This window comes from Equus przewalskii, chromosome 8, assembly GCF_037783145.1.
Source record: "Equus przewalskii isolate Varuska chromosome 8, EquPr2, whole genome shotgun sequence".
Classification (NCBI taxonomy): domain Eukaryota; kingdom Metazoa; phylum Chordata; class Mammalia; order Perissodactyla; family Equidae; genus Equus; species Equus przewalskii.
The window spans coordinates 28,044,139-28,058,149 of record NC_091838.1 but is presented as its reverse complement, the minus strand read 5'-3'; the positions used below and the strand labels follow the sequence as shown (position 1 = coordinate 28,058,149).

The following is a 14,011-nucleotide window of genomic DNA, read 5'->3' as shown; positions in this document are numbered from 1 at the left end:
GATGCAACATAAGGATTATAGGTATACCAGAGGGAGAAGAGAGGTAGAAGGGGGCAGAAAGCCTATTCAAAGAAATAATGGCTGAGAACTTCCCAAAGCTGGGGAGAGAGATGGAACTTCATGTGACAGAAGCCAATAGATCTCCAAACTTTATCAATGCAAGAAAACCAACACCAAGGCATATAGCAGTGAAGCTAGCAAAAGTCAACAACAAGGAGAAAATACTAAGGGCAGCCAGGCAGAAGAAATTAACCTACAAAGGAACCCCCATCAGGCTATCAGCAGATTTCTCAGCAGAAACTTTACAGGCTAGAAGAGAGTGGAATGATATATTCAAAAATCTGAAGGACAAAAACCTGCAGCCAAGAATTCTCTACCCAGCAAAAATATCCTTCAAATACAATGGGGAAATAAAAACTTTCCCAGATAAACAAAAATTAAGGGAGTTCATTGCCACAAAACCTCCTCTTCAAGAAATGCTCAGGAAAACCCTCATTCCTGAAAAATCAAATAAAAGAAAGGGGCTACAAAACCAAGAGCAAAGGAGATAAGTAGAAGGACAACAACAGAGAGTAGCAGCTCTCCATCAGAACAGGTTAAACCATGGGATGAGAAACAAAGGAAATGCAAGAGAACTGGAAAACAAGACATAAAATGGCAGTGGTAGACCCCCACATTTCAATAATCACTCTAAATGTAAATAGATTGAACTCTCCAATCAAAAGACACAGAGTGGCAGAATGGATCAAAGAACAAGACCCAACAATATGCTGCCTCCAGGAAACACACCTCAGCCCCAAAGACAAACACACACTCAGAGTGAAGGGATGGAAGACAATACTCCAAGCTAATAATGAACAAAAGAAAGCAAGTGTCTCTATACTAATATCAGACAAAGTAGACTTCAAAGCAAAACAGATAAAGAAAGACAAAGAGGGACAGTATATAATGATAAAAGGGACACTCCACCAAGATGACATAACACTTATAAATATATACGCACCCAACACAGGAGCACCAAAATTTGTAAAGCAACTCTTAACAGAACTAAAAGAAGACATCAACAATACAATAATAGTAGGGGACCTCAACACCCCATTAACACCAATGGATAGATCATCCAGACAGAAAATCAACAAGGAAATTATAGAATTAAATGAAAAATTAGACCAGATGGACTTAATAGGTATATATAGAACACTTCATCCAAAAACAGCAGGTTACACATTCTTCTCAAGTGCGCATGGAACATTCTCAAGGATAGACCATATTTTGGGAAACAAAGCAAGCATCAATAAATACAAGAGAGTTGAAATAATATCAAGCATCCTTTCTGATCATAATGCTATGAACCTAGAAATCAACTACAAGAATAAAGGAGGGAAAGGTGCAAAAATGTGGAGACTAAATAACACGCTACTGAACAAACAAAGGATTATTGAAGAAATTAAATAAGAAATGAAATATTATCTGGAGACAAATGAAAATGAGAACACAACATACCAAATCATTTGGGACGCAGCAAAAGCAGTCCTAAGAGGGAAATTCATTGCAATACAGGCTCACCTCACTAAACAAGAAAAACCTCACATAAGCAACCTCAAACAACACCTAACAGAATTAGAAAAGAAGAACAAACAAAGCCCAGAGTCAGTAGAAGGAGGAAAATAATAAAAATAAGAGCAGAAATAAACGATATTGAAACAAAAAAGACAGTAGAAATGATCAATGAAACAAAGAGTTGGTTCTTCGACAAAATTAACAAAATCGACAAACCCTTAGCCAGACTCACCAAGAAAAGAAGAGAGAAATCTCAAATAAATAAAATTAGGAATGAGAGAGGAGAAATCACAACAGATACCAAAGAAATACAAGGGATCATAAGAGAATACTATGAAAAACTATATGCCAACAAATTGAACAACCTAGAAGAAATGGACAAATTCCTAGACTCTTACAACCTCCCCAAACTGAATCAGGAAGAAATGGAGAATCTGAATAGGCCAATCACGGGTAAAGAAATAGAAACAGTAATCAAAACCCTCCCCCAAAATAAGAGTCCAGGACCAGACGGCTTCTCTGGAGAATTCTACCAAACATTCAAAGAAGATTTAATACCTATCCTTCTCAAACTATTCCAGAAAATTGAGGAAGATGGAGTACTCCCTAACACATTCTATGAAGCCAACATCATTCTGATCCCCAAACCTGACAAGGACAACACAAAGAAGGAGAACTACAGGCCGATATCACTGATGAACATAGATGCAAAAATCCTCAACAAAATTCTGGCAAACTGAATACAGCAATACATCAAAAAGATTATACGCCATGATCAAGTGGGATTTATACCAGGGACACAGGGATGGTTCAACATCCGCAAGTCAATCAAAGTGATACACTACATTAACAAAATGAGAAACAAAAACCACATGATCATCTCAATAGATGCAGAGAAAGCATTCAACAAGATCCAACATCCATTTATGATCAAAATCCTCAATAAAATGGGTATAGAAGGAAAGTACCTCAACATAATAAAGGCCATATATGACAAACCCACAGCCAACGTCATACTCAACGGACAAAAACTGAAAGCCATCCCTCTGAGAACAGGAACAAGACAAGGGTGCCCACTTTCACCACTCCTATTCAACATAGTACTGGAGGTGTTGGCCAGAGCAATTCAGCAGGAAAAAGAAATAAAAGGAATCCAAATAGGCAATGAAGAAGTAAAACTCTCGCTGTTTGCAGACGGCATGATCTTATATATAGAGAACCCCAAAGAATCCATAGGAAAACTATTAGAAACAATCAACAGCTACAGCAAAGTTGCAGGGTATAAAATCAACATACATAAATCAGTAGCATTTCTATACACTAACAATGAACTAACAGAAAAAGAACTCAAGAACTCAATCCCATTCACAATAGCAACGAAAAGAATAAAATACCTTGGGATAAATTTAACCAAGGAAATGAAAGATTTATACAATGAAAACTACAAGACTTTCTTGAAAGAAATTGACGACAACATAAAGAGATGGAAAGATATTCCATGCACATGGATTGGAAGAATAAACATAGTTAAAATGTCCATGCTACCTAAAGCAATCTACAGATTCAACGCTATCCCAATCAGAATCCCAATGACATTCTTTACAGAAATTAAACAAAGAATCCTAAAATTCATATGGGGCAACAAAAGACCGCAAATTGCTAAAGCAATCCTGAGTAAGAAAAACAAAGCCGGAGGCATCACAATCCCCTATTTCAAAACATATTACAAAGCTACAGTGCTCAAAACAGCATGGTACTAGTACAAAAACAGGTGCACAGACCAATGGAACAGAATTGAAAGCCCAGAGATAAAACCACACATCTATGGACAGCTAATCTTGGACAAAGGAGTGGAGGGCCTACATTGGAGAAAAGAAAGTCTCTTTAACAAATGGTGCTGGGAAAACTGGACAGCCACACGCAAAAGATTGAAAATTGACCATTCTTTTTCACCACTCACCAAAATAAATTAAAAATGGATCAAAGACCTAAAGATTAGGCCTGAAACAATAAATCTTCTAGAAGAGAATATAGGCAGTACACTCTTTGACATCAGTTTCAAAAGAATCTTTTCAGACACTATAACTCCTCAGATGAGGGAAACAATAGAAAGAATAAACAAATGGGACTTCATCAGACTAAAGAGCTTCTTCAAGGCAAGGGAAAACAGGATTGAAACAAAAAAACAGCCCACTAATTGGGAAAAAATATTTACAAGCTACTTATCCGACAAAGGGTTAATCTCCATAATATACAAAGAACTCACACAGCTTAACAACAACAAAAAACCCCATCAAAAAATGGGCAGAGGACATGAACAGACATTTCTCCAAAGAAGATATAAGGATGGCCAATAGACACATGAAAAGATGTTCATCATCACTAATCATCAGGGAAATGCAAATCAAAACTACACTAAGATATCACCTTACACCCGTTAGATTGGCAAAAATATCCAAAACCAAGAGTGACAAATGTTGGAGAGGTTGTGGAGAAAAAGGAACCCTCATACACTGTTGGTGGGAATGCAAACTAGTGCAGCCACTATGGAAAACAGTATGGAGATTTCTCAAAAAGTTAAAAATAGAAACACCTTATGACCCAGCCATCCCACTACTGGGTATCTATCCAAAGAACTTGAAATCAGCAATTCCAAAAGTCCCATGCACCCCAATGTTCATCGCAGCATTATTTACAATAGCCAAGACGTGGAACCAATCTAAGTGCCCACAAACTGATGATTGGATAAAGAAGATATGGTATATATACACAATGGAATACTACTCAGCCATAAAAAAGGACAAAATTGTTCCATTTGCATCAACATGGATGGACCTTGAGGGTATTATGTTAAGCGAAATAAGCCAGACAGAGAAAGACGAACTCTATATGACTCCACTCATAAGTGGAAGATAACATATAGACAAGGAGAACTGATGGGTGGATACCTGGGAAAAGGGGGCGTGGGGGGAGCGCACAAAGAGTGAAGTGGTGTACCCACAACTTGACGAACAACAAGGTACAACTGAAATCTCACAAGGTTGTAATCTATCATAATCTTAATAAAATAAATAAATAAATAAATAAATAAATATAATAAAAAAATTTTTTTTAAATCAGTAGATACTGGAATTACCAGAGTTAAAATATAAAATACATATCGTTAATATTTTCAAAGAAATAAGAGCATGGTGTGAAAATTAGAGAAAATCAGGTACAGCAGGACCAAATGGAATATCTAGAAGTGAAACACTGAAAAATTAAAGTTAAAATCTCAATGAATGGCTTAAACAGCAGATTAGATACAGCCAAAGAAGTAATTGGTGAGGTGAAAGAGAAATCTGAAGAAACGTAGCACAAGAAGACAAAGACATAGAAAAAAAATTTTTTTTTGAGGAAGATTAGCCCTGAGCTAGCATCTGCCATCAATCCTCCTCTTTTTTGCTGAGGAAGACTGGCCCTGGGCTAAATCTGTGCCCATCTTCCTCCACGGACACCTGCCATAGCATGGCTTGATAAGCAGTGCATAGGTGCTTACCCGGATCCGAATGGCTAACCCTGGGCCGCTGACACAAAATGTGTGAACTTAACCTCTGTGCCACTGGGCCAGCCCCTAGAAAATATTTTTTAAATGTTAAAATGTGTAGAGGATGGAGTAAAAAAGGGTTACTGTATATTTAATTATAGTTCCAAATAAACTAAAGAAGATTGGAGGTAGACAATATTTGAGGAGATAATGGCTGATAATTTTCCAGAATTGATTAAATATTCCTATCTTCATATTCAAGAAGGCTAAAAATTAATCTTCAGCAGAATAAATAAGAGTGAATCCCCAACTAGATACAACATAGTGAAGCTCCAGGATACCAAAGAGACAAAGATAAATAGAGGAATATACGGAGCTGTGGCGTGGGAGGAAGGAGAACAAAGACGGATGATTTACAAAGCAGTTAGTTTTAGACTAACAGCTGCTCTCTCAAGAACAGAAATGGAAGCCAGTTAATGTTAGAGTAATTTCTTCAAAGTGTGCAGAGAAAAAAAACTGTCAACCTAGACGGGTATATCTAGTGAAAATATGTTTCAATATAAGGGCTAAATAAAGACATTTTCATAAACAACAAAACAGAAATTTTAATATCAACAGACCTTCACTAAAGGAACTTAGAAAATAGGTAGAACTTGAGGTAAAACAAGAAGGATTCTGTAAAGAAGACGCAAGATGCATGAAGGAATGATAAGAGGAGGGGGAAAAAAGATCACCGTGTAGGGAAATCGAAACAAACAGTGATGATATTAAACAATAAAAAATGTCTAATTTAGAGGATTTTAGATTTTGAGATAGAATTAAAATCCTGAAAAAAACATAGCATGTAAATCTGGACAGGGTGATCAGACTTAAAAGAAGTTATGGCCTGGGGATTATTTGAGAGGAGGGCAAAGATTCTGATTTAGACTTTAGGTTAAATATGCATATTCAGATTTCTAAGGCAACCTCTGAAGAATACAAATAGCTTATACAACTTCCAAACTAGTAGCAAAAAATATGAAACGAGGAGGGAGATATTAATTAATCAAAATGATGGCAAGAAAAGCAGAAAATGAAAGAGACTAAAAGAGTATGGGAAATATAAAACAAATTATATGGTAGAGATAAATAGAAATATATTGAAAACAACAATGAATGTAAATGGGCTATATTCACTAGTTAAAACACAAGAATTTTATGACTCTTTCTACAAAAAAAAATAATAATAATCCTAAAATCTAATGATGCAAAAAGATTAAAGGGTAAAAGTGTGATAAAAAAGATATATATAGCTGGTGCAATTATTCGGTTATCAGGAAAAAAATAAAAGTCTTAAAGTAAAACATAAAGCAATAGGAGGTAATTACAATTAGAAATAAATAAATCATCAGGAAAATATAATAGTTCTAAAATTATAGGTATTTACTAATATACGTACAAAATATAAAAAGCAAAGATTTTCAGAATTATAAGCAAAACCTGACAAATCCAACATCAAAGCAGACTTCAGCACAGCTCTCAGAAAATAACAGATTAAGTGGACAAAAATGAGGAAGTACACAGATATTTGAAAAACACAATTTTTAAGCTTGATCTAATAATGGACATATATGGAACATTGCACTCAACTCAAGAATACACATTATTTTAGAGTATGCATGGATCATTTGTGAAAATTAACCAAATTCTAGACCATAAATCAAGTCTCAATATATTTCAAAGAGTTGGTTTCACTCTGAGAACATTTCTCTGACTATAGCACTATATAAATTACTAAAAAATATAACTTAAGTGTTTGTCTGTTTAAAGATACAATTCTGAAAAAAAGTCAAAAACCAAAAGCTACCATGAGTCAAAGTATAAACCATACAGAAATTGAAAAATAATTTGAATGCAACAATAATAAAACATTGTATATTATTACTTGGAAATATAACTAAAGCAATGTTTAGAAAAAAACATTAAATTTTAAAAGAGTATATTAGAAAAGAAGAAAAGCTGAGAATTAATGAGTTAAGCATCCAAGTTAGGAAGTTAAAGAACAGAATAAGCACAAGGAAAATAGAAAAAATGAGATTATAAATATAAGAACAGATATAAATAAAATGAAAAGACAATGGAGATTAACAAAGAAAAAGTTTTGAAAATAATTAATTGACAAATATCTAGCAGTATTGATCACAAATTAATGAGGAACACAAATTTTTTAAAAGAATAAAAGGGGCTATTAGTGTATATGCTAACTTTGAAATTTGAAAACTTGGTTGAAATGGACAAAGTTCTAGAAAAATATAAATTAATGACTCAAAAACGAATAGAAACCACTTCACACTCACCAGGATGGCTAAAATCAAAAAGACAAACAATAACAAGTATTGACAAGGATGTGGACGAACTGGAATTCTCATACCTTGATGATGGGAGTGTAAAATAGTACAACCACTTTGGAAAACGGTCTGACAATTCCCCAAAAAGTTAAACACAGAGGCATCCCATGACACAGTGATTCCACTCCTAGGTATATATCCAGGAGAACTGAAAACATATGTCCACACAATACACACCAAAAGCCTCTGACAAAATGAGAAAAACAGTTTTAAGAGTAGCTGCTCCCACAGTAAGAGTAGGAGCAACGTTATTCCAGATATTCTTATTCATGTGCACAGATGCTCAGTATGAGGCCTTACTAGATAGGCTGCCATGCTGTGTCTGCAATGCCTGCTGCATAAGCCCGTGCCCTACTCGAAAAGGCCTCCAACTGCGTGCCTTTGGGAATCTTCCAAAGAAAATTCTCCTTGTGCTTTCTGGGACTCTGAACCATTTCTATGTGAAGGACTGACTGGTCCAGTGAGCCAGTGGCAGATTATTGTCCCCAAACTCAGTGTTTCTGGACTTTGCTATCCTGCCTTCCTCCAACCCAATGCCTGATGTGGCTGCCACCCCAAATCGACAGTTTTATTCCTAGGAATGCAGGGGAAAGGTGTGCTGAAGATCCAATTCATCCATGTCATGGAAATACCTGGCCCAGCACAAACTGATCTTGAGACTCATGTCCAGATGCTACAGTGGACTGCTGGGGCCCGACCTTGGCAGGCTCAGCAGTTCCTACAGAATTTTGGCACTGGGAGAGCATCCAAGTGCTAGACTGAAACAAATCTGCTTCTGCTTATCAATTTCAGCAGGGGATCAGTAGTAATTCTATTGTGACGAGCTTGCCCAATAAAGTTGTGGGGGCAGTGGCTTCACCTAACCACCATCAAACAAATACCTATTTAATGATAACCAAGCCTTTTGCCAAGTCAATGCTTTCTGGAAGCGATTCCTCCAACTATCCAAGGAAATGACCACCGACAAAGTGAGGGATAGTAAGTCCCCAGGGAGCAGACCCTTACAGAAAAGTATACTATACTCCCCAGTTATATGTTTACTGTCAAAAACCTCAATCCCTCTCTTCTGCAAAGTTGGAGAGGAAAAAATCTAATTTCCATTAACCCCAGAGAAGAAACTTAGTTTTATCTCTCACCCAGTTTTTAAAAATGATGGTATAGCCTATCTTGTTGAAAAAAATAAAGCAAGGGTTGAAGTGGGGAAGAAAGACCCTAATAATAAAAATTCACAGATGGAGACCTATGGGGACCGTTTATCTGGACAGGATTTGCATGATCTGCAGTTGTGAGACAATCAAAATTAAATCTAGGAACATGTTAATAGTTAAAAAGCCAGAGAGCCAGGGTAATATTACAAACCTTTTTTGTGTGTGTGTGATGCAGATTTTCTCTGAGCTAACATCTGTTGCCAATCTTCCTCTTTTTTTATTTTTGCTTGAGGAAGATTAGCCCTGAGCTAACATCTGTGCCAGTCTTCCTCTATTTTATATGTGGGTTGCTGCCACAGCATGGCTTGACAGATGGTGTAGGTCAATGCCCAAGATCCAAACCTGTGAACCTGGACTGACAAAGTGGAGTAGGCCAAACTTAACCACTACACCATGGGGCTATCCCATAAACCATTTTATGTGGCAAGAGTGGAAAGAGGATATGACTTAAGTCAGATATATAGCAAAAGGCACATCTGTGCATCATCCCAAGGTTGCAATCCAGGAAGATAAGATAAGGCACTCTTACCCCTTGGGTTCTTGTTATGAGCTCAAAGGGGAGGAAGTGAAAATAACAAATGTGGAGTAGTTTTCCAAGAAGGTTGGCTAATAAAGAAAGGAAAGGACAAGGGTAACAGCATAGGTAAAAGCAAAGATTCTCTCCACAAGTCTTTTGACACTATTTTTTCTCTATGTTAGTATCACTATCTACCATTACCATTATTCCTTCACTGGGAGTTTGTTGAGTGCCATGAAATGACCTCTGTCCTCTACTATCTAAAAGGCAACCTCACAGGTCACCCTTCACAGAAAAGAAACTGAAAGTCGCCAGCAGTCATTTTGCAGCTTGCAAAATATTCAGGCAGGATATTTTTTTTCTAAGATCTTTTCTAACCTGTAGGATTTTAAGGGACAGCCAACAAACTCCTTACATTTCCATCTGTATTTTCTCTCTAGCAGAAGAATTGGGAGTGTGAGATTTGAGAATTCAAGACTTTCTTAACTCCAGTTTGATGCTTGGTTTATTAAACTACTCATTTTGAAGGAGGGTGGTGTTGATCTCTCACAGAAAACAGCACCTGTCTGTCAAACACTCTTGGTGAGACATCAGTCAGCAGCTGAACGACAGCAAGCTCCCACCCTCACTCCTGAGATTGTCAGCCAAGGGTACAAAGCTCCCTAGCAGGCAAGCTGGCTGCCAATTTTGCTAAAAAGAACAGTAAAACTAGGAACAGCCAAGCTTGTACTATTTTGCAGTTCCTTTCTTTTTTCAGTGTATTTTTAGGTTGGCAGAAATCAGTTTCCTTTTCTATGCTTTATACATTCCTATTCATAAGCCTGGCATTACCAGACAATTTATTAAACTTTATCTTATTCACATAAAATAGTCACTGCTCTGGAAAAGAGTGACTCAGTAAAGTGCTCATCTTCCCATACACCTGGACTTCTAGCCAGAAAACAAAGTGTATTGTGTACAATGAGCAATCAATAAAATGAAAACCATTTTATGCAAAATAAAACTTAGTCTTGAAAATCTAAACATTTCTTTTACAAGTCACTGACCAAAGGGATCTTTACAATCAAAATGAATCTGGGAAAACTCATGCTACTGGAATTTGATTAATCAAACCAAAATCTACTCACTGTGTAGCATCTAGCTCATAAGTGAGATGCTTTTGATCAGCGGAGAGATTGTGGTTTGGGGAACAGGTTCCATGTGGGGTTTGCTAACTAGCACACCTTATTTATTTTTCTCTGATTGGGATTCTGCTCTTTAATAAGATAATTATAATTCCTGCTTTTCTGGTTTCTTGCCAACCATTTACCTCCACCACTGAAGATCTTCCATATGGCCTACACAACAATAATCAACTGAAGTGCAATGTGATCAACCTAGTTGGATGGAGCTTTGCTTCATAGAACAGGGATGAGGTCAAAGGCCAAACATGCACATTCTGTCTTGCTCATAACATTATAAAGAACCACGGTGAACTAGCCAAGACAGCCATGTATACAGATCAACAAATCAGAGAGTGGCAATGGAAGGATATGCAACTACTTGTGGTTCTGTGATCAAGGGCCTTACAGACCTGAAAGAGTGATTTACAATAGACTCTTCCAGTAGTCCTAAAATCAAATTTTATGACCTCTTTGTTATATAAACAGTAGATGACTTGAACTTCCAGCCGTGGTGTTATTAAGAGGGCAGCAAATCCTCTAAGGGGGGAAAAGGTATAAAACCAGAAAAAATTTCCAAAACAACTTTTAGGACTCTGGAAGTGGACTAAAGGCAGACAACAAATTGAGATACATTTATTCTTGAAAATTTTGTAGAGCTCCAGGTAAAAGCAGTGGAAGTCTATGACCTTCTTCATAAGGACTGCTCCCATCTCTCCTCCCAGTTCAGTCAGTGAGAACAGTAGTTTCATAAATATGAGGTTGGACATGGAAACCATCAGCTTTGGTGCCACCTGAGGGCGGCTGACTCAATTTTGCTTGGGGTGGGGAGTGGTGGGACCCATAACTTTATCACTAAAAGTGGCAAACTCATTAGGAAACAAAAGAGGAAACCTGGACCTTTCCCAGCTTGAGATTCCTGCAGCTTTACCAGCCTAAAGCTGCAATCCTAATTGAAACAAGTGGCAGACCAATGAGAAACTGAACACGGAAACTTTGGACATGAGAGATCCATAGAAGGAGGATTAGATAAGCTCTCCAAACATTCCTGGCCTACTGGGAACCTATACACACATACATATGTGCAGCGGACGCTCAAGAGAGTCTACTGGGAAGTTAAAGCCAAGGCAGAGTTGAGAATGGTAGAATTCTGAATGTGTTTCCTGACCCATGCAAAGATTGACTAGCAGAGGGTAGAAGCCTTATGGGCTCAAAGTTTTTGAGAAAAATCTCTGCTCAAATCTTGACTGACCACTAAGCTATGCAGACACAGAGCCAACATCAGTAGCTGCATGTCATGGGGAAGAAATATAAGTTTAAGTCCATGGAAGTTACTTAAACAACAATAACAAAATCCTCAGGGAAAAATATCAGAACTCAGAGTTGCTACAAGATATTGTCTAAAATTTCAGTTTTTAAGCAAAACAATTACTAAACATACAAAGAATCTGGAAAGTGTGATCCATACTCAGGAAAAACAAATAGTCAATACAAACTGACTCTGAGCAGACACAAACAATGTATTTAGCAAACTTAGACTTTAAGGCAGCTATTATAAGTATGTCCAAAGAATTAAAGGAAACTGTGTTCAGAGAATTAAAGAAAAAAATTATGACAATGACTCAACAAATAAGGAATCTCAATAGATAAATAGAAACCATGAAAAAGAGCTAAATGGAAATTCTAGAGTTGAAAACTACAATAATCAATGTGAAAAATTCACTTGTTATGTTCAACAGCAGATTTGAGAGGAGGAATCAGAATCAGTGAACTGAAAGATCAATAGAAATTATCTCAGTCTGAAAAAAATGAAATGAGACTTAAAAAAATAAACAGGGTCTCAGAGATATGTGGGACAATGTTAAGCATACCAAGATACATGAAATAAGAGTGCCAGAAATAAAGGAGTGAAAGGAAGGAGGAAAATACATATGTGGGGAAATAATAGCTAAAATCTTCCCAAATTTGATGAAAAATGATCTACAAATCTTAGAAGCTCCACATATTCCAAAGAGCATAAACAACAGAATTCACACCTAGACATATCACAGTCAAACCACTGAAATACAAAGACAAAGGGAAAAACTTGAAAGCAGCCAGAGAAAAATGGTTGCTTTATGTAGAGTAAAGCAATATGATTGACGACTGACATCACTGGAAACAATGAAGGCCAAAAGACAGTAGAACGACATATTCAAGTGCTGATTAAAAACAAGAAAAGCCTATCGACCAAGAATTCTGTATCCAGAAAAACTATTCCTCAAAAAATGAAGTCAAAATAAACATATTCCCAGGTAAACAAAAACAGAGAATGCATTATTAGCAGACCTGACCTACAAGCAGTATTAAATGAAGCCCTTCAGGCTTAATAAATGTTCCCAGACAGAAACTAAAATTCATAGGGAGAAATGAAGAGCACTGGAAATGGTAAATATGTAGATAAATTAAAAGACTCTTTTCTTAATTTCCTTTAAAAATATGCATCTTAATAATACTAGTAAAAGTTTATTATTGAGTATGTAACATATGTAGGTGAAATATATGTGTATGTACAAAATATGCATAAATATTTTATCTATATATAACTGTAATAGCACAAAGGAGGAGGAGAGAAATGGGACTGTATTGCTAAACAAAGTTGCTTTATATTATTAAAGTTAAGACAGCATTAATCTGAGGTAGATGTAATAAGTTAAACATGCATATTGCATTCCTTAGAGTAACCAGTAAGAAGATACCTCAAAAAATATTCAAAAAGTTAACAGAGGAATTAATATGATACACTAAAAAGTATTTGTTTAACGTGGAAGAGGGTAGTATAGAAAGAGCAAAGGAACAAAAAATATACAAGACATGGCAAACAAATAGCAAATGACAGGCACAAATCCAATCACATCAATAAATACATTAAATGTTAATGGACCAGATGCTTTATTCATAGGGTAGAGATTGTTAGACTGAATAAAAGAGCAAGATCCAACTATAATCTGTCTATCAGAGACACCCTTTAGATTAAAAAACACAAACAGCTGAAATTTAAAGGATGGAAAAAATAGACCACACAAACAGTAACCATTAGAGAGCTAGAGTAGCTATATTAACGTTAGACAAAATAATCTTTAAGGCAAAGAAATATTGCCAGACACCAAAAGGGATATTTCATGATGATGAAAGAATCAGTTAATCAAGAATATATAACAATTATGAATATATTTACACCTAACAACAGAGCCAAAAAAGCATAAATAAAATTGACATTATTGAAAGGAGAAATAAAATTCAATAATTGTAGGTGGAGATTTCTATACTCCTCGCTCAGTAACTGATATAAAAAACGAGATAGCAAATTAATAATGGTATACAAGACTTGAGCTGACTTAACCAAGCTTAATATATAAAATACTGCACCCAACAACAGCAAGATATACATTATTTTCAACTACGCATGGAATATTTTCCAGAATAGACTATATGCTGGACCATAAAACAAGTCTCAATAAATGTAAAAGGGCTGAAATCTAACAAAGTATATTAACCACAGTTTAAATTAGAAATTAACAACAGAAAGAAATGTGGGAAGTCTCAAAATATTTAGAAATTGAGTAACACACTTCCACAAAGAAAAAATTACAAGGGAACTTAAAAAATATCTC

The 14,011-nt window shown here is 36.1% G+C and overlaps 1 protein-coding gene across 6 annotated transcripts in view; it reads left to right on the top strand.

The window, feature by feature from the left end:
- XKR4 (XK related 4) overlaps window positions 1-14,011 on the top strand; it is a 423,291-nt gene that overhangs the window by 334,423 nt on the left and 74,857 nt on the right. The gene's annotated exons all lie outside the window — the stretch shown is intronic.